This window comes from Trachemys scripta, chromosome 10, assembly GCF_013100865.1.
Source record: "Trachemys scripta elegans isolate TJP31775 chromosome 10, CAS_Tse_1.0, whole genome shotgun sequence".
Taxonomy (NCBI): Eukaryota; Metazoa; Chordata; order Testudines; family Emydidae; genus Trachemys; species Trachemys scripta.
This window is the reverse complement of record NC_048307.1, coordinates 35,277,296-35,297,660: the sequence shown is the minus strand read 5'-3', so window position 1 is coordinate 35,297,660 and position 20,365 is coordinate 35,277,296. Positions and strand designations below refer to the sequence as shown.

Here is a 20,365-nt window from a genome sequence, read left to right as displayed (position 1 = left end):
GATTTTGTCTCCCTAATCGGCCAGCACAGATTCTGTGCATCTAGTACGTTGCCACCATCACAGAGCCAACACGAGGAACTCATTGATTATTGGGGGACTGGCAAAAATGGTCCCTTGTTTTTTCCTTCAATAACTGCCAACTGAGCAGTTAAGTTGTAAGAAGTTATATTTTCCCTGCTGGGGGGGGGGGTGGAATTTAAAAAAAAAAAGAAAGATACTTAACATCCAGAGGACATTTATCCTAAGTTTATTATAATTGTAAAGGTAGGTCAGATTTGAGACATGGTGTGTTTTGCGTCTATAAAAAGCCTTAACCTTCTGCCTCAACCTTTGATAATTTCAACAGTGCCACTCTCCTATATGTTCCAGCAAAACAGCTGAAGGGACTGAGAAGTGTTTGGCATATGACCTATAGGGGTGGTAGACTGAAACTTTTTTCCCCTCCAGGATTCAAATTTTAAACAGGCAAGAGGGAAATCAAGATCAGAAAAATGCAGATACTAATGATTCACCAAATTAAAACACAAGCAAAGGATGGGAAGGAAATCTAATGTTAAAAATCTTTCCGAGCAAAGAGTTGCACAACCAGATAAAGCAACTCAACAGTCTCGTTTGAAACCATTTCCTCAGCAACTCACCCAAGTTGAAAAGGCCAAAGCCACTCCTCTTCCCCCTTCTAGAAGAAAAAGCCTCAGGGACATGCAAGTTTTAACTCCTCAGACTCTGCTAAGTGGAAGACAAGTTAGCAATGGTGCAAGCAGCTGGCATCCAGCGTATTACTGCTGCTCTGTCCCATTCCTCCTCCCCTGTCCCTCCAGGTCTGTTACAGGAAGTCTGATCAGCCACCCTGAATGCAAATGTATTTTGGGAAACAGAGATGATGGAATCCTGGTTTAATACTACTCAGTAAACCTCTGTGGTGGGTGGAGTTGGGTGAAGGAAGGAATCTATAAATAGTGGCAGGATAACCTAGCTAAGCTGTAGCTGTCTCCAACTCTATTTGGGCTACTTTTCTGTCAGCACTGTGAAATCGGATTGCTTTGGGCAAAGCATTAAATCCCTCATCTTGGGCTGGACCCCTCAGCACTAAGAATGGCCCTCCCTTTAACCAACAGGAAACCCCGTTATTAAGATCCAGTTTGCAAACAAGCAAGAGCAGGATCGCAGTGTCAGCGTTGGACGCCTCCTCATTTCAACTTTATGCAGAACTCATGTCTGCTCCCATGCCTAGAACAGTGGTCAGGGAATGGCTTAATAATCCAACCCACCGTTTGCCCTTCAGAAAAATAAGTGATGTTTTTAAAAAATGAATGCAAGTTCTAATAATTACATGCTACTTCACATGGGTATTTAGCCAGGATTAGTTAATTCTTTGCAGCACTGTGAAAAGTGCAATATAAGTGCTGAGTATTATTATTAAGGGTCTTGCATTCAGTGATTTGTAAAACTCCGAGGGTGGAGAGGGCACACAGACGGGTAAATAATGTGTGTTAAATATATTTAGCAAGTGATACAGCAAGCCACAGAAAACTTCACACAGGTAGAGGGGAGAAAGAACAAACACAGGCTCTCACTCCCTAGTTAGGAAATTCCTGGACATCTGGAGCTGGGGGACAGCAGATTTTTCCTCCTAGTGAAGAAGGCACTGCTTGTATTGATGTAATTTATATTTGTATTGATCTAATTTGCCCCTTGACACAGGGGTAACACAAGGAAGAACAGATGGGGGGGGGGGGTTAGCTAGTAGAAATGAATAGTTAAGCACCTAACTATGTGTTTTCTTTGAGGGTTTTAAAGCGCAGTAATTACTAGGTTTGGAGTGGTACAGTTAATTGCTCCGGAAATACTGTTTTCCAAACAAACTGATTGGATTTTTGGAAGTAAATTACCCCTATCACCACCCCCCATACATCCCTCCCCAAAGCCACCAGCAGCAGCCTCCCTAAAAGCGGAGCAGCAGGCGGCGGGATCGTTGCAGCAATACCCGCTTCGGGGTCACGCCGCTGCGAAGCCGATGCCCCGGTTCTCGCTCACACAGTGGCTCGGGGCGGCACGCCGGCTCCCGGGAAGGAAAGCGAAGCGGGCTCCGGAGCTACAGGTGGGCGGCTGGTAGCGCTCCGGGCCTCGCAGCGAAGAGTGGCCGTGACCCTGCCCCGCCCCCGCTAGGGAGACAGCGCGCCCGGGGCAACGCAGCAGCGGCGCAGTCCGCACCGACCCCCACTTCGCTTGCTCCGCCGCTGCCCAGCCCGGGTGGGGTCGCTCCGCTCACCGGTCCTTCGGCTGCAGCTGCTCCGAGCCCGCGGGACCGCAGGGTGTGCACCCTCTTCCCCGCAAACTGTGCGCCGGCGGGGGGAGGTGGAGCCTCGGGGATGGCAGCTGCAATTGCCCGGCCACCTCGCCCCGCACGAGAAATCCCCCGTCCGCCTACCCCTCTCCCGGGAAGAGCAGCGTGCAGCGCCGGACACTCGCTCCCGGCAGGAGGAAACGGGAGAGCGCCGGGCTGGCCCCACAACGCGGTGCTTGCAGGCTGAGCCCAGGGTCCGGATGGCTCACAGCTCCCACAGCGCTTCCCAGCCCCGAGCAGATGCGCCCAGGGCCAGCTGCACACTACCCTGGAAACAAAGCCTGGTGCGGGGGGCATCGAGGGGCTGTATTTCAGGCCTGCATGACTGAATGTCACACAGCGAGGGATGTAAGGGAGTGCACAGGGGCAGATTTAGAGTTAGTGGGACCCTACGCCCAGCTTTATTTTCAGGGGCCCACCCCTCAGGACCCAGCCAAGAAAGAACATTCTCTCCTCTCCCCCCCCCCCCGGTTTTTCATTTTTCCCCCCCTTCATCCTCCTCCTCCATTATAAGTAACGGGAAATAAATTAAAATAAAATGAGGTACCTTGATTGGGGCAGGTGTGCAGGGGGCAGGCTCTGGGCTGGAGGTTGGGGTGTGGGGGTGCAGGCTCTGGGCTGGGGCAGGGGGTTGGAGGGCAGCGCTTACCTCAGGTGGCATGGCTCCCAAAGCAACCGGCACATACAGCCCTCTGGCAGCGGCTCCTAGGCAGGGGGGAGGGGATCTCCACATGCCACTGCCCGCAGGCTCCGCCTCTGCAGCTCCCAGCCAATGGGAGCTGCAGAGTCGGCACTCGGGCGGGAGCAGCACATGAAGAGACACACATGCATACCCCAGGGGCCTCAAGGACATGCCGGCCGCTTCCAGGAGCAAAGAGGCACAGAGGGAGGGAGGCAGAGTGGGCAGGGAGCCGCCTTAGCCCTGCTACTGGCACATCTCTGCGTGCCCCTTGGGGGGGGGGATGGAGACTGCGGGTCTCCATGCGCTGCCCGGGGCAGGAGCAGCGCACAGAGCCCCCCTCCTCCCCACCAGGGGCGCACAGAGACAGAATATTAGGGTTGGAAGAGACCTCAGGAGGTCATCTAGTCCAATCCCCTGCTCAAAGCAGGACCAATCCCCAACTAAATCATCCCAGCCAAGGCTTTGTCAAGACAGGCCTTAAAAACCTCTAAGGAAGGAAATTCCACCACTTCCCTAGGTAACCCATTCCAGTGCTTCACCACCCTCCTAGTGAAATAAGGCGCAGCAGGGCTGCATGCCAGCAGCTGGCCTGTTCCGGGAGCAGCGTGGGCCAGCAGCCATGACATGCAGGCAGCCTGCCTGCGCCCTGCTGCGTCACCGGCTGGAACTTGAGGGCAGGTTGTCAGATATTTGTCCTGCATTTTGGGGGGCCCCCTGTCATTGGGGGCCCCATGCCACCGCACCATTTCATGGTAAATCCTCTCCTAGGTATGCTGTAAAGGGGGGTGGGGGTTACACACTGATCTGTGTATAGTTACAGGGTGTGTGTGTGTGTGTGTGTGTGTGTGTGTGTGTGTGTGTGTGTGTGTGTAAGGGGGGGGTCAGAGTGAGGGGTGTAAGGGAGTGCACAGCTACTGGGGGTGTGCGTGTAAGGGGGTCTCAGTAATGTGTGTGATGAGCTGTGCATAGCTACACAAGAGTGTTTATGTGTAATGGAATCACCCAGTGATGTGTGTATAGCTACAGGGGGTATATGTGTAAGGGGACTGTGTAAGAGTAACACAATGGCATGTGTTAGTGTAAGAGGATCATAGAGGTAAGGAGAGGGTCACACACAGTGATCAAGGGGATGTTACAGAGGATGTGATGTATGTGTGCATGGGTGTCTATTGCATGTGTAGGGGAGTGATGGGAAGGGGGGAAATGTAAATAAAATAAGTAGGCGTTCGGCTCCATTGGGCCAGGGCTGAAAGATGCCATATGGGTGCGAAGCAGTGTGTGGTTTCCAGAGGATGTGGATAGGACTTCAATAAGAAGCTACACTGGGGGGAGGAGAGGGGAAACAACTACGTTCCTTTCCATCCTCAGATGCCTTTAGGGAGTCACAGCTGCTGGACTGGGAAAGCAAACAGCCTCCCTAAGACAGCAGGAAAGTATTTAAGCAACAAAACGCCACCACTTTCAACCCTCTCCTCCCTATATTTTGAGGCCGAAATAAGGCCCTGAGACTCCGTGGTCATGACAGCAGACAGCCACTAGTCTGAATGGTCCTGTAGTACAATAGGTGGCCCCGTGGGCTTCCCTGCTGGCAGCTGCAGCAGCTTAAGGGCGGTTCAATTGAAAAGTGTCCAGGTAGAAATTGACACTTCCTTGTACAGTCAGTGCTCTGTGTGTAACTGCTGCCTTGGTGACAAAAAACAACATTTTCACTGCCCTTTCCTCCTGTTAACCCTGCAGAGTCAGCACAGCTAGGGAAAGGACAGACTCCAGATCACTGTGCATCAGTAAACAATGCTGTTGATAGTTTCTGATCAGTTACAAAGCTGTGCAAACCCCCTCACAACCTTTGGGACATCAATAGGGTTGCGAGACAGGATAGCCCCATGGCTAGGATACCAGCCTGGGACTTCAGAGACCAAAGTTCAATTCCGTGCTCTGCAACAAACTTCTTGTACGCTCTTGGCAAGTCACTTAGAGGGGGAACTAAGGCACAGAGAGGCTGACAACAGAACTGCAACATCCCTGGGAAGCAGGGCAAGGAAAAATACAGTAAAGATTTTGAGGTGCTCAGATAATACAGTAATGGGGGGCAGATAAGTACCTCTTGTAGAGAGCTGTAAAGGAAGGTAAAATTTGCCCTGCAGAGTCTATTACTGGTGGTGATGTGCCAAAAAGAGAGCACCCAGGTCCCTGTTACCAGGAAAAATCCTTTCTACAGAGTACATCAAATGTGGGGTCACTGAATAGCAATGCTTAAAACCATCCCTTTAACATCATAGGAGCTATGCACACGCCACCAAATAAAACCACATCTCTCAGTCCCACATCTGAACTCCCTGTAACCTGGGATCGTGGGGATTTGTTTGTGGAATACCTCGGGGGGAAGAACAAGCCAAGAGCCAGGCTGGCTTGAGCTCCATGTAATACCACTTCCTAATACTTTGCCACATTCACACAGAGAGAGTGGAATCAGAGTATGACACACAGAAAGGTCACAAGCAATAGAAATAGCAGTTTCAAGCCAGCGTCATGGCATAAACTCATTGCTGCTAAGGTCAAAGAAGTTTCCACTTCTTCTGTCTACAGCACGGTGAAAAGTCAAGTAGTGGCCACAGCTGGAAGCAGGACACCAGGGCTAGACAGCAACTGTCTGATCAGGTACAGTAAATCTATCATGCCTAACAAACTTCAAGACAGGGGATTATACAGATTTGAAAGGGAAATCAAAATCCTAATTAAAAGCAACAAAAAAGCAGCTGACTGTGTCCTTTTAAGTGGCAACTAATCCCAGCACCCATTTCTGTCATTGATTTATGAGCAGGAAGTTCATTTTATCTGAATAAGCACAGAGATCGCAAGCCAACTGCGATTAAGCAGGGCTGAGTGTACACAAATTTAAAAAAAAACAAACACTATAGAAGCCCGGTGCTCTACTAAGCCAATTAACATTACTTCAATGAGGTGCAATAGGGCTGCTCATATTTTCCAGTTTATTAGCCAATTGTGGATAGATTTTAAGCACAGAGTTAACAATAGCATGTGAACTGGCATGGCTGGTCTCATTAGCAACACTGCAGTAGTTTAAACAGGTGCCTCATGTGGTGGGGGGAGGAGGAGAAAGACAAGCCAGGCCACAGCATCCAATCTCTGCAGGCATTTAAGAGCAGGTCTAAATTTTCAGAACCTTTCCCCCTCTGCGTTTATAATCCTTGCAATAGACCCTTTATCATCTCGGTCAGCCCAGTGGTTTGCCTCACCTTTACAGTCTGCCTATTGAGAACAGTTGCATTATAAACAGGAAGCTTTAAGTTGTGTGCTACAAATGTGCTATATATTTAATAGGCATCGGAGTCTAACAAGAAGATTCCATGGAAGCAAAGCATGTGAGACTCTCATCAGGATAACGCTTCTTGGATGATGCACACACACGTTTCCTCTGTTTTTAGACAGGTTTATCCTAACTCTGAATTTCCCCTGCAGCCAGAAAACAAACAGTTTCTCTTTCCTGCTACAGTTGGGTGTCGATTGGTCAAGGGCTCATCCTCCCATCTGAGGCTGTGCCAGCCTGTGCAGGGTAGGATTGTTGTTATTGGACATTCACAGCTAGAGATAAACATGAGTAAGAACGAGGCACTGTCTCCTAACTCCATCCGCTTTATGGGATCTCCGTGATTCAGTGCGATGTCTGCTTCTGACGCCATCTTTCTGTACAGCAGCACCAACAGGCGAGCAACTAGAGCAATAACGAGGCAAAGCCAGATGAAAGTGACGCTAAAATGAAGAGAGATCGTCTGTATTTATTGCCATTTACAAACTATGCGCCCCCTCTGAACCGACTGCTCTTACGGTCGTTTAATGCCATGACGTTGGAAATAACCATGAACGAAGTCAACTAAAAACTCACCAGAAAACTATGCGAAAGAAACAGAATAAAGAATAAATAAAGAATAAAGAACCAAGCCTCTCTCTGTGCCCTAACAGTCATGAAAGGCTGGCTGTGTTAGATCAGTGGGGGAAGTGAATTCCCGAGTCGAGGATCACCCCCCATCAATGAGATGAGCAGATCTTAGCTACATTTTATACAGCATCATCTATTTCCCCACCCCTCCTCTAATAGGCCTCCCCATGGTGGGTAGAGTGATCCCAGGTATGGTTTGTATTTCAGTGAAGGTTTTAAAGCACATTGCACTCCATGGCACTGTACAAAGCTCAAGATATTCCACAGGATACAGGGAGTGTATGTTAATTGCATGCCAGCTAAGCCACAAAGATACGTGGAAGAAGGGCTGGCCTGTCAACACAGGACATGGCCAAGAGCTGCTATAAGATGTGGAGTTTCACAGTTACCAGAGGGAGGATGCATCAGGCAGGGACTGGAAGAGCCAGATCTCGGAGCAGGAAGAAGTAGGCATCCCACCCTCTGGCACTATCCCTTAGGCAATGCAGACCTAGATCTAGTTCTAGTTCATCTGGGGAACATTTGGATGCCAGAGTGATGGGTTCTATAGAAAATCCTATGGTAGCTATGTACAATACCTCACCTACAGAACGTATCCTGCAACGTGAGAGGCGAGGGCTATGCACAGCATCCATACTGCATCCCTGCCCTCTACAGAGCCGCTCTTAAGCCCTTGCTGTGCTTTATCAAGCCTCCTTTCATGACACAGGGAATGAAAAACTTACAGAAGTTAAGTTAGCCAGCTAAAGTTACCAAGAACCTTTCCTCCAGGTTACAGGGTTTGGAGTTTCCCTGAACTAGTCGTTTACTGTGTCCTAATTTCCAATTCACTGTTCTAAGTTTTGGAGGGCTGGTGTTTCGGAACTGGCCTCAAGCAGGTGCAGAGGTCGGATGAGCGTTACAGGCAGTAGGTTGTTATTTGGCATTTGCATTAGAAACAAACCAAAAAAAAGAAAGATATTGGAATAACTGAGAACTGCTCAAATATCTGCACACCCCCCCACACACCAGCCCCCTCTCTATAAAAGTACAAAGAGTCTGGTCTACACCACTGTAGACCAGTACACAGATTTTATATTGGTGTAACTATTTCAGTTCGGAGTGACTTCTTAATGAAATAGTTATACAGATACAATCCCTGGTGTGGATGCAGTTATATCAGTAGAAAGCGGCTGTATACTAATGCAGTTTATTCCCCTTCCCAAATGGGAAGAGCTATACAGGGAATGTAACTGTATCCACCCTTCAGGAGTTATGCCACTTTAACAACACCAGTATAACTGATGTGTTTAGACAAAGCCTTAGCAGCATTTAACCAGCACAGCAGCAATGAACAAAGAAAACAGTCATATGGGGAACAGATGACTTCCTAAAAGGCAAGACTTCAAAATAACATGGAGGCTTTCAGGGAGCGGGCGTGGCTATCCAGACCAGAGCATGAGCAATGGCATCGTACTCGCTAAAGCTAGGGTCTCCCTCCAAGAGAACGCACAATACAGAGGTGACCAGCAGCTGACCCCTATGAAGTGGGTGGGGAAGGAATCCACAATTACTTCAAGACCAACTCCCTAGATTCTCAGAGTGCCTTTAATGAGAGCAGCTCAGATATCACCTGCTGCAGATGTCACACTCAGGTGCTTGGTTAGACATGCAGTCACGCTGCATCACTGCTCCTTCTCAGCCCTCTCTCTCTCTCTTTCTCACAGGTAGTGGCCGCTACACCCAGTGACAGGCAGAAGAGTTTCACTCTGGAAAACGAGTTGTACGACAATAAGGCATGGGAGTCACAACACAAGAGTTGAGTTTGCAACTCACACCATACAGAAAGTGATCACAGAGGCTGCTGCATGCGTTGCAAGGAGACCACACTGCTGGGTCTGGGCAGTGGCCCAAGGGGCACACTGGCACGGGGTGCAAGCAGTAGACTAGAAGGGGGTCTGACAGGAACTAGCCAAGTCATTGACCCAGAGGCAACAAGTGGGGGGGCTGACCTCATCCTTCAAGGGCACCTGCCCACCTCTTGTGAAGGCAGTGCACAGCCATCACTGCTCCTCAGACAGCTGTAGTGACAGATGCCCGTAAATGGCCAGAAGATTATACCCCAAAGCTGGCCTCAGTGACCCAGGCTGAATCACCCCAACTCTTCACATGAGGCTGGATGCCAAGGCCACAGGAAGACTCCACCCAGTCCATACAGCGGGCTGACTTGGTGAAAGCATCTCACACAGGTACCCCTTGCAGTCTGACAGCTCCCCATTTGATTCCAGAGACAGTTCAAGGGCCTGGTTCTTAGCTACAAAGCTCTGGGTATCTTGGAGGCTTCCCCTCTTTGACAAGCTGACAGCATCCAAGGTGAAGCTTCCAGGCCCTGAAAATGGTCTGCCCCCAACACAGGGCCTGAAGGCATGGGATCCTTGCAAGGGAAGATCAGGATAAGTCCAACTTAGCCATGTTCCAAGGTCACCGGGATGTGAGGCTGGCCAAGAAAGAAGTCCTCTAGAGAAAGAGCAGCCAAGCCAATGCTGAAGGCGCAAGTCCAGCCCAAACACACCCACCTCCACTCCTTGGGCTGAGAAAAGGAGCAGGGGATGTTGCACTCCATATGTTTATGGAAATATGCTTATGCGTGTAAATATAATGTAACTGGAATATGCTTTATGCAAAAGGCCTCTACCGAGTGTGTTCATCTTATTTGTATGAATGTATCATTCTTGTATCTGAAGCTAGAAATATGAAGTATTATTCTGAAGTCCTATTGTAACTATGCAAAGTGTGGGCCATTAATGGTGGCTTGGAATCTTGATCGCTCCCATTAACTAGGACAACTGGTTGTGAATGGCTCTGTTTACTCGCAAATCTTCCTGGGTACCTGCAGGCCAGCTGTGAAAGAATGGAGAATGAGGTCTTACAGTGACATGTGATCATGTCACCTGGTACTGGAATCCATCTTAAACCTGGTGCTTTTCCATTTAGAAGGGGGGGGGGAATCCAGAGAGAGAGAAAAAATTCCCACCTTGTGCCAAAGATATAAAAGGGTGTGGAAGAGAATAAAGGGGGCTGCAGTCATGAGAAATCCCCTAGTTACCACCTGAGCTGGAACTAACAAGAACTGTACCAGGGGAAAGGATTGGGCCCAGATTAAGAAGGAGTCTAGTCTGTGAAAGAAGCTTATTGGAACATCTCTGAGGGTGAGATTTACCTGTACTCAGTTTCTTAAATGTTTTACACTTAGACTTGCGTGTTTTGTTTTATTTTGCTTGGTAACTTGCTTTGTTCTGTCTGTTATTACTTGAAACCACTTAAATCCTACTTTTTATACTTAATAAAATCACTTTGGTTTATTATTAAACCCAGAGTAAGTAATTAATACCCGGGGGAACAAACAGCTGTGCATATCTCTCTATCAGTGTTATAGAGGGCGGACAATTTATGAATTTATCCTGTATAAGCTTTATACAGAGTAAAACATTTATTTGGGGTTTGGATCCCATTGGGAGCTGGGTGTCTGGGTGCTGGAGATAGGAAACCTGCTGAGCAGTTTTGGTTAAAGTCTGCAGCTTTGGGGGCATGGTTCAGACCCTGGGTCTGTGTTGCAACAGAGTAGTGTGTCTGGCTCAACAAGGCAGGGTTCTGGAGTCACAAGCTGGCAGGGAAAACGGGCTCAGAGGTAGTTTCAGCACATCAGTTGACAGTCTCAAGGGGGTCTCTATGCCCGAACCCGTCACAATGGGATCCTTGCAAGGGAAGATCAGGATAAGCCCAACTTAGCCATGTTCCTAGGTCACTGGGATGTGAGGCTGGCCAAGAAAAGTCCTCCAGAGAAAGAGCAGCCAAGCCAACCCTGAAGGCACAAGTCCAGCCCAAACACACCCATCTCCACTCCTTGGGCAGAGAAAAGGAGCATTAAGACCTGCACTACCCTGGATCCATCTTCCCCTGCCGCTTCTCATCTCTGTCCCACTGATGGGCCCTGCTCCCCAAGCTGGAAATATCACATATGCTAGTGACTCCAGGCAAAGTAGCATGGGGCTCCTTAAAACCACTTGCCTGCCCTCCCGGTTCTGGAGACGGCCTCTGACACAGCCAACTGCCTAGGCAGCTCCAGTTTATAAGGCTGCAAATCTCAGGTCATCATCCCTCTGGGCCAAGGTTCTCTCCTCCACTGTTGCAGCACCACTTTGGTCACAAGAGCACATGCAACCAAGCCCCAGCAGCACAGAGCCTTCTGATACAAGGAGGGAGAATTACCAAAGAATGAAGGGAGAAAGCCAGAAAACAGACAGAGAAAAGGGGAGGTGGTGCGGACTGTATTGAGGAAAAGGGATGCGGAGGAGGAGGAGGAGAGAAAGGACAGAACCCCTTCTGCCCTCCATGATAAGAATAGAAAAGGATTGTGAACCAGTGGCTTGGGCCTTGGTTTCCAATCTATAGGCCAGATCCTCAGCTGGTGTAAGCCAGCAAAGTGCCACTGTAATCAATGCATGCCAGATGCACCAGCTGAGGATCTGGCCTGCTACTTAAATGACGGCTACAGTCTGCTAGGATCGGCACCAACTGACAGTGGTGTAGGATCTGTGAATGGAGGGAAAATGAATATATGAATAAACCGTTGTCGAGATACCTCGCTGATGAGCACCTCACCAATGCCTATAATACACTCCTTATTTTTAAGTCACTTACCATGCTTGTGGATTCTTCAGAACTACAACTCCCAGAAGGCTTTGGGGCTTCTTACAGCATCAGCGTTTGAACCTGCCTGGAGACAGGAGCTTATCTGTTGTGGTTAGGGGTTACACAGAGACTTTTCTCTCCGTTCAGAATGGGCTGTCGCCTCATTGTTCTGTTACCATTTCTGCTGCCACTCGCTCAGTGAGGGCTCTTTGACACCTAGAAAACTCAGCAGGATCCTAACAATATGGACTCTGGGCAGCTTCCTGCAATCAGCAACAGGGGCAGGATCTCCAGAGGGATCTGCATGTGCCCACCCGGCTCTCTGGATGGTCCCACTGCCTGCATGTTCAAATACAGTAATAGACAATTATTCTGCATGGCCAGTGTGTCATTAGCAATTGCATCTACTAGAAATGTATGAATAAAGATTCCTCTGAATAGGTTAAATGCACTTGTCCCCTGTGAGCACTAAGACCTTGTAAGCTTTGACGTTTAAAGGTTAATTTTTGTTATCCTACTGCAAAAAACAGCTATTTAAAAAAAAAAGATGCATTTCCCTCATGTTCTCAAATCTCTAAACCAGCTCAACTGATTTTAATAAAACCCACCATCTTCTCCCAGCCCCACTCCCAGTCTCCTTTGGGCTGAGACACCATATGAGAAATTATAGCCCCTGTGACAAAGTTGCGAAGAACCCCTGTTTGTAATTGTTTGACTCTTTTAATCTACATTTCAGAGTGGCCACAGTGACCCACAGAGACACTAGAACAGCTGCAGCTCAGGGTCTGTGGAGTGAATAAGAGTTAAAACCACAAGGCTACACACTTTTATGTATATACTTTGTGAATTGTACAAGGGGGTGAGGGGAGGGGAGTTAAAAAAAAACTCTCAAAACTTTCCAACAGTTTATCTTTAAAATTACAGGCATGTTTCTGCACCTGCCTTCAACCTTGTGCTGTCAGTTACACCTGTGCAAAGTGGGCAGCCATCAGCGCAGGCAGAGAATTTTATTTTGTAGTGTTTTGCAGATACTTTGCACAGGCACAATGTGGGATGCCAGATGCCAAGGCAATGAAGAATCGGACCCACTGCATGAATTCAAGCCTGGATGTAGGTACTGCTAATAGCATCTAACCAGCAGTCTACGAGATATGCTAAAAGTGATGCTGAGCAGGCAAGAAACTCCTCCAGACTCTGAGGCCCAGTACAAGTTCATAGATTAAGGCTGGAAGGGACCATTGCGAACATGAGGGCAGGGGACTGGACTCTATGACCGCTCGAGGTCCCTTCCAGTCCTAAAACCTATGAATCTTAGCCTGATCTCTTGCACAGGCCATAGAATCTCATTCAGTGATTCTTGAAGCAATCCCAGTATCTTCTGGCTGACCTAGAGTGTATCTTTTATAAGACAGCCAGCTATTCAAGCCATTCCAACTCAAGCTCCAAAACTATTTATTTCTGTTCCTCATGAAGATGGTCACTAACTCATCAGAGTTAATGAGACATTTTCAGATTGATGCCAGATGATAATATACAGCATAAGTGACGGTATCGGGATAGAGGGCTCCACATCACTTTTGGAAGCATGTGTCCACATTCGCACCTCCTAACTGTGCTTGGGCGCAGAGGGTCGCACATGGGTATGTCAGTCTCGCTACTCTGTCTGTCCACTCTGATCTTACAAGCAGGCGGCCGACTGATATGGACAAGAATTTGAGAGCAAGATCCTTGTCCATTTCAATCCTCCAGCCATTTGGGAAAACAGAGCTGACAGGGAGAGAAGTGCACAGCACAGCGCAACGGTCTTGCCTGCCACCACAAGGAAACCAATTGCCTCAAGTTGAATAATAGGACTTTACATCTTAACAGCGCTGCACAAACACAAGCTAGTTAATATGTCACCTGGCAGAGCATTTAATGATTTAGCTTCCATGTAAATCCTTATTTTATAGGATGGACAGATTTTCAGCAGAACAGTGTGGCTGAAAACAAAGTGGTGAGGCCTGCTATGATCTTGTCAGCTCTCAGTAGGCTAAGCAGGACTGGGCTGGGCTGATACTTAGATGCAAGATGTCTAGGTATTGCAGGAAGTGGTGGTTGGGTTTCAGTAGGTGGCGCTCTTCCCTTCCAGTCAGTTATGTTGCTGGCAGATGTTAGGGGGTGCTCTTTCACAAAGGCAGTAAAAACAAAGGTCCTGGCTATTTGTGGTCTTTGCTGATTCCACAGCAGTTTTTTAAGAAGAGAACCATTAGTCCCAGCGTCCTGGCACAATTCCAGCCTGGACCATTCAATTTGGCCTGCCTGAATTTTCACATGGATACAGTATTCCTCACATCCCATCCAAAGGCTCATGCAGTTTTGCTACGCACCATTAACCAGGTGTTACATGTTGTCCCAGAATCACCTGCATTTCAATGGTGAGCAAAGCAATTTTTATCTTGACATATACACGTCTCAGCCACACGACATCAGCATAAGTGCTGCAGGATCCATTTGGATGGAAATGAGCATACACAGGCCTGATCATCGTTACTTTGAAATGTAGGTAGAAAGATCCAACGTTCAGCTTGAGATTTCAGAGGTGAAACGTGATCATCTCAAGCTTTTCAAAAACAGCCTGCCAGTCCCAAAAGAAGCAAGATGCTGTTCTCCTCCCAAAGGCCCAGGATGCATGGCAATAAGAAACCCGCCAGGAAGTCTCAGTGGCGATGGACTTGACCCTCCGAAAGCCCGAAGGGCGCTGGAAAGGTCGCAGACACGCTCCTGTCCCACGGGAGCAGCTCTCCAGTCCTACTGTTGTATTTAGGAGATTTAGAGTGAAAAGCACAGTGCCCCTGAGACAAACAAGAAACCCCAGGTCCTGCTAATTACATCAATATAAAAGCATTATCTGGGCTGTCAAACATCAGCTCCATTGACAGGACAGCAATCCTCTGCGATGTAAAGGCAGGGGGAAAATCCCTCTTGCTGCTGGTGACCCTCTTCTCTGGATTGGATTCAATTCCCCTCCCGGTGCACTCCCCCTCCTCCAACCCAAAAAGAAGGCAGCTGCTCTTCCCCTGAGAGTGAGGAAATACACACACCCCACTCTCACCATCCTTTAACTCAGGAACAACAAGCGGCTTTAGGGAGCCACTGTGGCATTTCCCCTCCACTAAAGCAAGAGCCTCTAATACATGGGAGAGGTTGGGGGAGGCAAGAGTTATGCACAGGCCCCTATCTCTGTCTTTGCTTCCTCAACAGTGATCACCAAACACTAGACAAGCAATGGGATTCCAGATTACCCAGGACTCAATGTACTGGTAGCCTGTTCCACTCCACCCCACCCCTTCTAGTCCAAGGCAAAGATAAAAGCTCACATATATAGTATAACCCGATAGCCATATACAATACACTCCAGCCTCACAGAGGTACATCCCATGGAACTACATTTGGGATGGCAAGGGGAAGGAGGAGGATTAGTGAAAGAAAGCCAAGGAGGACATCTTTACTCATCTGCCTGAACTACATTACAAGCAGGATCTGCTTTGTCCAGGGGGATTCTCAAAGCTGGGCCATGTTCACGCGTCCTTGTCAGAGCTACGGTGCCCCTAGTTCCATCAACCAGATATTAGCTACTGCTACCGCCCAACGCTACTAGCTTAGAGCAATCAACGTCCTGAACTCCCTTCCTTTCCCTCTCCTCCCCAAGTGATACTGGGCCCTGATGCTAGCAATTCAGAATGGTCCCATCTCCCCCCATGCACGGCAAAAGTTCATGACGGGACACGGGACTAAGCAGAGAAGGGATCAGGGTTTAGATGGAAAGGAAGAGAGGAAAAATGTCTATTAATTTTGTTCTAGCCTAACTTAAAATAACCACATGCCCCAAAAGCGAGAGGCCAGATCCTTAGCGAGTGAGAGTTAGCATCGCTCTACTGACTTCAGTGGATCTATGCCAATTTGCAGCAGCTACAGATCTGGCCTGATCTCTCTCTAGGATATGAATATGGCTTGTGCTTGTAGGTGCCAATAACTCAGGGGAGAGGCACTGGCAACTCCTACCAGGATATCCCTCCCCAATGATTTCAACAGTCTCATATCAACAGACCCACAGAGGAGCAACCCAGCAAACTTGCTCAAAGCCCTCTTGACAAAACCCAGTGAAGTCTTTTCCATATGACAAAGCCGATTATACCATACATACTCCAGCCTGCCACAAGGACAAACAGTGCTGAGGTAATGCCGAGGGCTGGGCTTAAACTCCCAAAGTAGGAAGAATTCAGAGCAAAGATAAATGGTGTCCTCAGGATGCCCCAGTGCGCACACGATCCAGCACGTACCATCACTCATGCCTGTCTGTGTGGCAGGGATACCTGGCTGCCTACATGGGTCAGTCCAGCACCTCAGTAACACAGGGCCAGCCCCAAGCTTTAGCAGGATGCCAGACCCTTTTAGTGGTACTTCAAACTTTTCCAGGGCTTAATATTTATTCGGATTTACAAAGATAACACGCGCCTGGCACGTCCTGGGCTCCCTCCCTAACTGCACAATAAGTCATCAGAACAGGGAAGACTGCTCTTCCCACCCCAATGAATTGACACCCCCGAACACACATACAAATACATAAAACCTACCACTGCAATCAAAGGCCTCTCAGCCCCCAAACATCTGGGGAGTGGTGGGGGACGGTGGGCCATCCCTTGTGTCCCGAAAGGCAAGAGATTGAGGTTCTGACAGAGGTTGAGTGAAGCATATGAGACTTTTACTCATAAGGGTCATTAGGATCTCATATGTACTCAGGGATTTCAAGTATCAGTTCAATACAGGGTAACGTTTACATCCCAAATGAAGTTGGGTGATGCAAGTCACTTTGCCCAATACACTACTAGACTCTTGATCCTTTAACATCGCAAACTGGACTCGATTGTGGTCCCATGCCAGTCAATGGGAAAACTCCCATTGGCTTGAACGATGCGGGATCACGCTCAGACATGAACTAATTGATTACTGCTGTTTATCGTGCCAGTGGGTCCCACAATGCAGCAGCAAAGGAAGTCATCCAGCAGGCTCAGTGCAGCTGGTCCCCAGCATGTCTCAAGATGAAAGGGGAATGATTTCCTGGCCTTATAGATTTCTGTTACCATTTACAAAACGCCACACCTAATGCATACATTGAACAGATGGCAACCAGATTTGCCTTTAACACAACAGGCAACCCCTAGGAACTACAGGTCCCAACATGCACTGCTACACTGTGATCTGGTCACTCAGATTAATAAGTAGCATTGCATTCTAGGATGCGTAAGACTCTTGGGGCCACCCTGTCTGTATTAAAAGGCAGCTGTGGTCTACACTTTGCCCAACCTAGCCTTAAGTCTTAGGACATTAATAGCAGGGCCTCTGGTAACTCCTGAACAAACCATTACTATCTCCCACCATCAGTGGATAACATCTCTGTGCATGTGCAGTAGGTACATTAAGGAAAACCATTCATTATGTTTGGCTATTCACAGGCATTAGTGCATATCGTGGAGAAAAGCCTACAGGATATCAAGCACAAATGTATTCTCCTGTTGTAGAAATGAAAAAAAAAAAAAAAAAAAAAGGCATTTTTAAACACGCATGTGTGTAATCTTGTCTACCAGCTAGTACACAGGACAACCATTCCATGGAATTTGCTTTCAGGCTTAGCAAGGTGGAGGAGACGTAAAATTCAATTGTCTGAATGCAAGAAGGGCATATGAAAGTTATTTAAATAACAGAGGCTTTGGTTAGAGGAAAGAGCCCATTAAATGCCCTGTATCAGACTTACAGTGATGTATTTAAGTCTTATTTGTAGTGCAGTAACACCGAGGGGTCACAGACAGATCTAGGTCCCTGAAGAGCTTACAGTGTGAGACAGGTGACAACAGGTGGATACAATAAACAGGCAATAGCACCTAAACACTTGAACACATGACCCTGCTTCAGATAGTGACAGGAGTCCTGTTCTAGCGGTTAGATCACACAAGTGGGAGGCAAGATTTCTGGGTTCTTTTCCTAGCTCTGCCACTGATTCACTGTTCAACCACCAGGCAGTCATTTACTACACTGTGTTTCCATTTCCTTGATATAACCTGACGTGAACAATACTTCCCCAACTCTCAGTGAGATTGGGAGGCTAAATTTGTCCCTGTTTGTGAAGCATTCGGGGACTGGAATGCACCGCAGAAGTACAAAGCATTAATAAATAAATTCATTATAGTGGGAGGGATTCACTAAGGTTCCATGGCATTTTTTTTTAAGCAATCTGGCTCCAATTTTAAATAAAGTCAGAGATATTAAGGGGATAGGCATAATTTTAGGCTCATCATATGCACTATTATACAACAATAATTACAACCTCAGCAGTGCTGCCTGTTGATCCCATATTTACTGGACTATATTCCTATATGGGACTGCATCCAGGTTTTCTTATCCATATTTTATCCTGGCTATTAAGAAGCTGTTCCCACTGATCTGAGGCAGTCCAGCTTTCAGAATAGATCTACTTTGCCAATCCAGCTAAAAATTCCTCTTCATGCGAGGTGACCAGGTGTTAGTAGAAGAGAGCCCAGTGGCTCTGCCTACCTTGTGGTTTGTTATAAAGAGCACTCCCCTTGCTAGACAGCACATTTGGGCCAGGTCCCTGAGCAGTGAAAAGTGAGGTTGGGCAGGTAAGGGAGTGGTTGTTATTTACAAGAGGCGGAACAAACCACAGCAAAATACCGTGAGGAATAAAAAGCACAAAAAGCACGGGGGCCGACAAGGCATCATCAATTGAGTGTGAATTAAAAACAGCCAAAAAAAGCCAAGATTTTCAGTCCCAACCTTCCAGAGGGCTTTAAAATGCTTCTGAGAGGGCGATTAAGAGAGTCAGCGGGTTTCAAGCAGCAAACATCTCACTCATCCTGAAACCTCCTCTCTCCCAGTTCATTTAGCTTTTACCTTATTTCAACAAGAGGAGAGACTCTCCATTGCCCTGTCTGTAATGATCCAACCTGACACCCCAGCTATACCAATGCCCCCTACACCTACTGGACCTATTCCCAGCCAGGATAGGACAAGACAAACCTCTCCGCCCCCCCCCCCCTTCCCCCCTCCCTCTCCATTCCCAGTTAGACATGGGGGGGGGGGGGAAACACTCCTAGATAGGCTCAGAGCAAGATACAGCTCCACTCTTCTCTCCTAGTTATTCCTACCTGGGTAGGAATGCTGGGGATCCCCCTTTTTGGCTGGGCTCAGAAAGCTCGATAGGCTGTAGAGGGGCTGCCCCCCATTTGCTGACCACTCCCTCCTTTTAGCCAATGGTTTTACAGAAAGGATCCCCCTTTTCCAGCTGCAGAAAGCTCCTAGGGAGAGGACTCCCTGCCCCCATCCTTGCCTACCCTCCAAACTCGCCCGGCTCCCTGAAGAGGGGGGACTCCCTAGTGCCTCGTCGTCCCCCCAGCCCGGCTCCATTGGGGGGGGCTTCCCGGCCCCTGCGCCCCTCCCCCGCGGGTGGCACTTACCTTTGGCAAGAGGAGGCTGGGCTGCTGTTCGCGTCCCCCGGGCCCCTCACTTTCCCCCGGGCAGAGTAACTTTGACCCCCTCCCTTCACGGCTCCCAGCTGCTTCGGAAACTGTTTCCTCTCCCTTCCATGAGAAGCTCAAGCAGAGCCTGCCCGGGAGTCCAAAATCCCGGTCTTACGCCAACTCCGCAGCGCAGCGACCTATAGAGGACCAAAGGGGCTACGTCGCGAAAACAGCGTAAGAGCCACGGTGAATCGCTCAGGGAGACTACATGCCCCAGGGGGCTTTGCGAAGCCGGAGCGGAAGCCGCTGAGGAACGCGATGCATTGTGGGAATTGTAGTCCGTTCGGGTACACTGCCACCCCTGACAGTGGGTTTGTTGAGGCCGCGGCTACAGCGCCGAACCCAGGGGGGGCCTTCTGACCGGGGCGATTCATTGGCCTGAGGCGCCGGGGATGAGGCCCGAGAATGGGGGCCGGAGGGCAGAGGGACTCTAAGGTGGGAACTACAAGTCCCATGGTGCTCTGCGCTTGGGATGCAACTTCCTAGCCCAGGTTGCTGGGCACGTCCCCGTGCACTCACCTGGCGCTGCTGCCGCCCGCAGCTGGCCACAAGCGGCCTGCAGCGCCGCCCACCGCCGGCAGTGGGCGCTGCAGAGTCCGGCGGCTTAGCACCCACGCGGCCCCTGGAGCCGGCTCGCCCCGATCCTAGGGGCTCCGGCTAATGGAGCCAATGGGCTCTGACTGCCCCTACCCGACACACCAGGGCTGAGGTGCAGCAGCAGAGCGACTTGCACTGGGGAGCCCCCAGCACAGAGGGGAGCCCGGGATAGGGGGATACCTGGGGTGGGGAACAGGCAGGAAAGGAGAGAAGGTGGCTGCAGAGCTGTGCCGGGGGAAAGGGACATGTGTCCCGGTTATGGCCTGGTCACCCTGACTGCATCACAGATGCTGAGCCAGATGTGACCCTGCACTTCTACAGCACCTGAAATCCCAGACACTCAGCACTAGCCTAGCCCATTCCACCTGCGGAGCTCCAAGGGCTTTACAAAGTTGGTCATCCCTCACCCCCATTCTACAGCTGGAGAAAGCCAATGCACACTGAGTGTCAGAACCAACAATGGAACTCAGGAGTCCTAGCGCCAAGTCCCATTATAACCAGTAGACCATGCTGCCTTTCAAAACAACCCACACCCAATA

At 49.0% G+C, this 20,365-nt stretch overlaps 1 protein-coding gene across 3 annotated transcripts in view; it reads right to left on the bottom strand.

The window, feature by feature from the left end:
• Positions 1–19,284, bottom strand: part of CAPN15 (calpain 15) — a 94,637-nt gene extending 75,353 nt beyond the window's left edge. For 2 of the 3 annotated variants that reach the window (XM_034784176.1, XM_034784177.1), the window contains exon 1: positions 19,167–19,284. The gene's annotated coding sequence lies outside the window, so the exon portion shown is untranslated. Of the gene's footprint in view, positions 1–2,269; positions 2,371–19,166 lie in introns of those variants that run through there. The other variant, XM_034784178.1, reaches the window with a different exon arrangement.
• Positions 19,285–20,365: the final 1,081 nt, after the last annotated feature.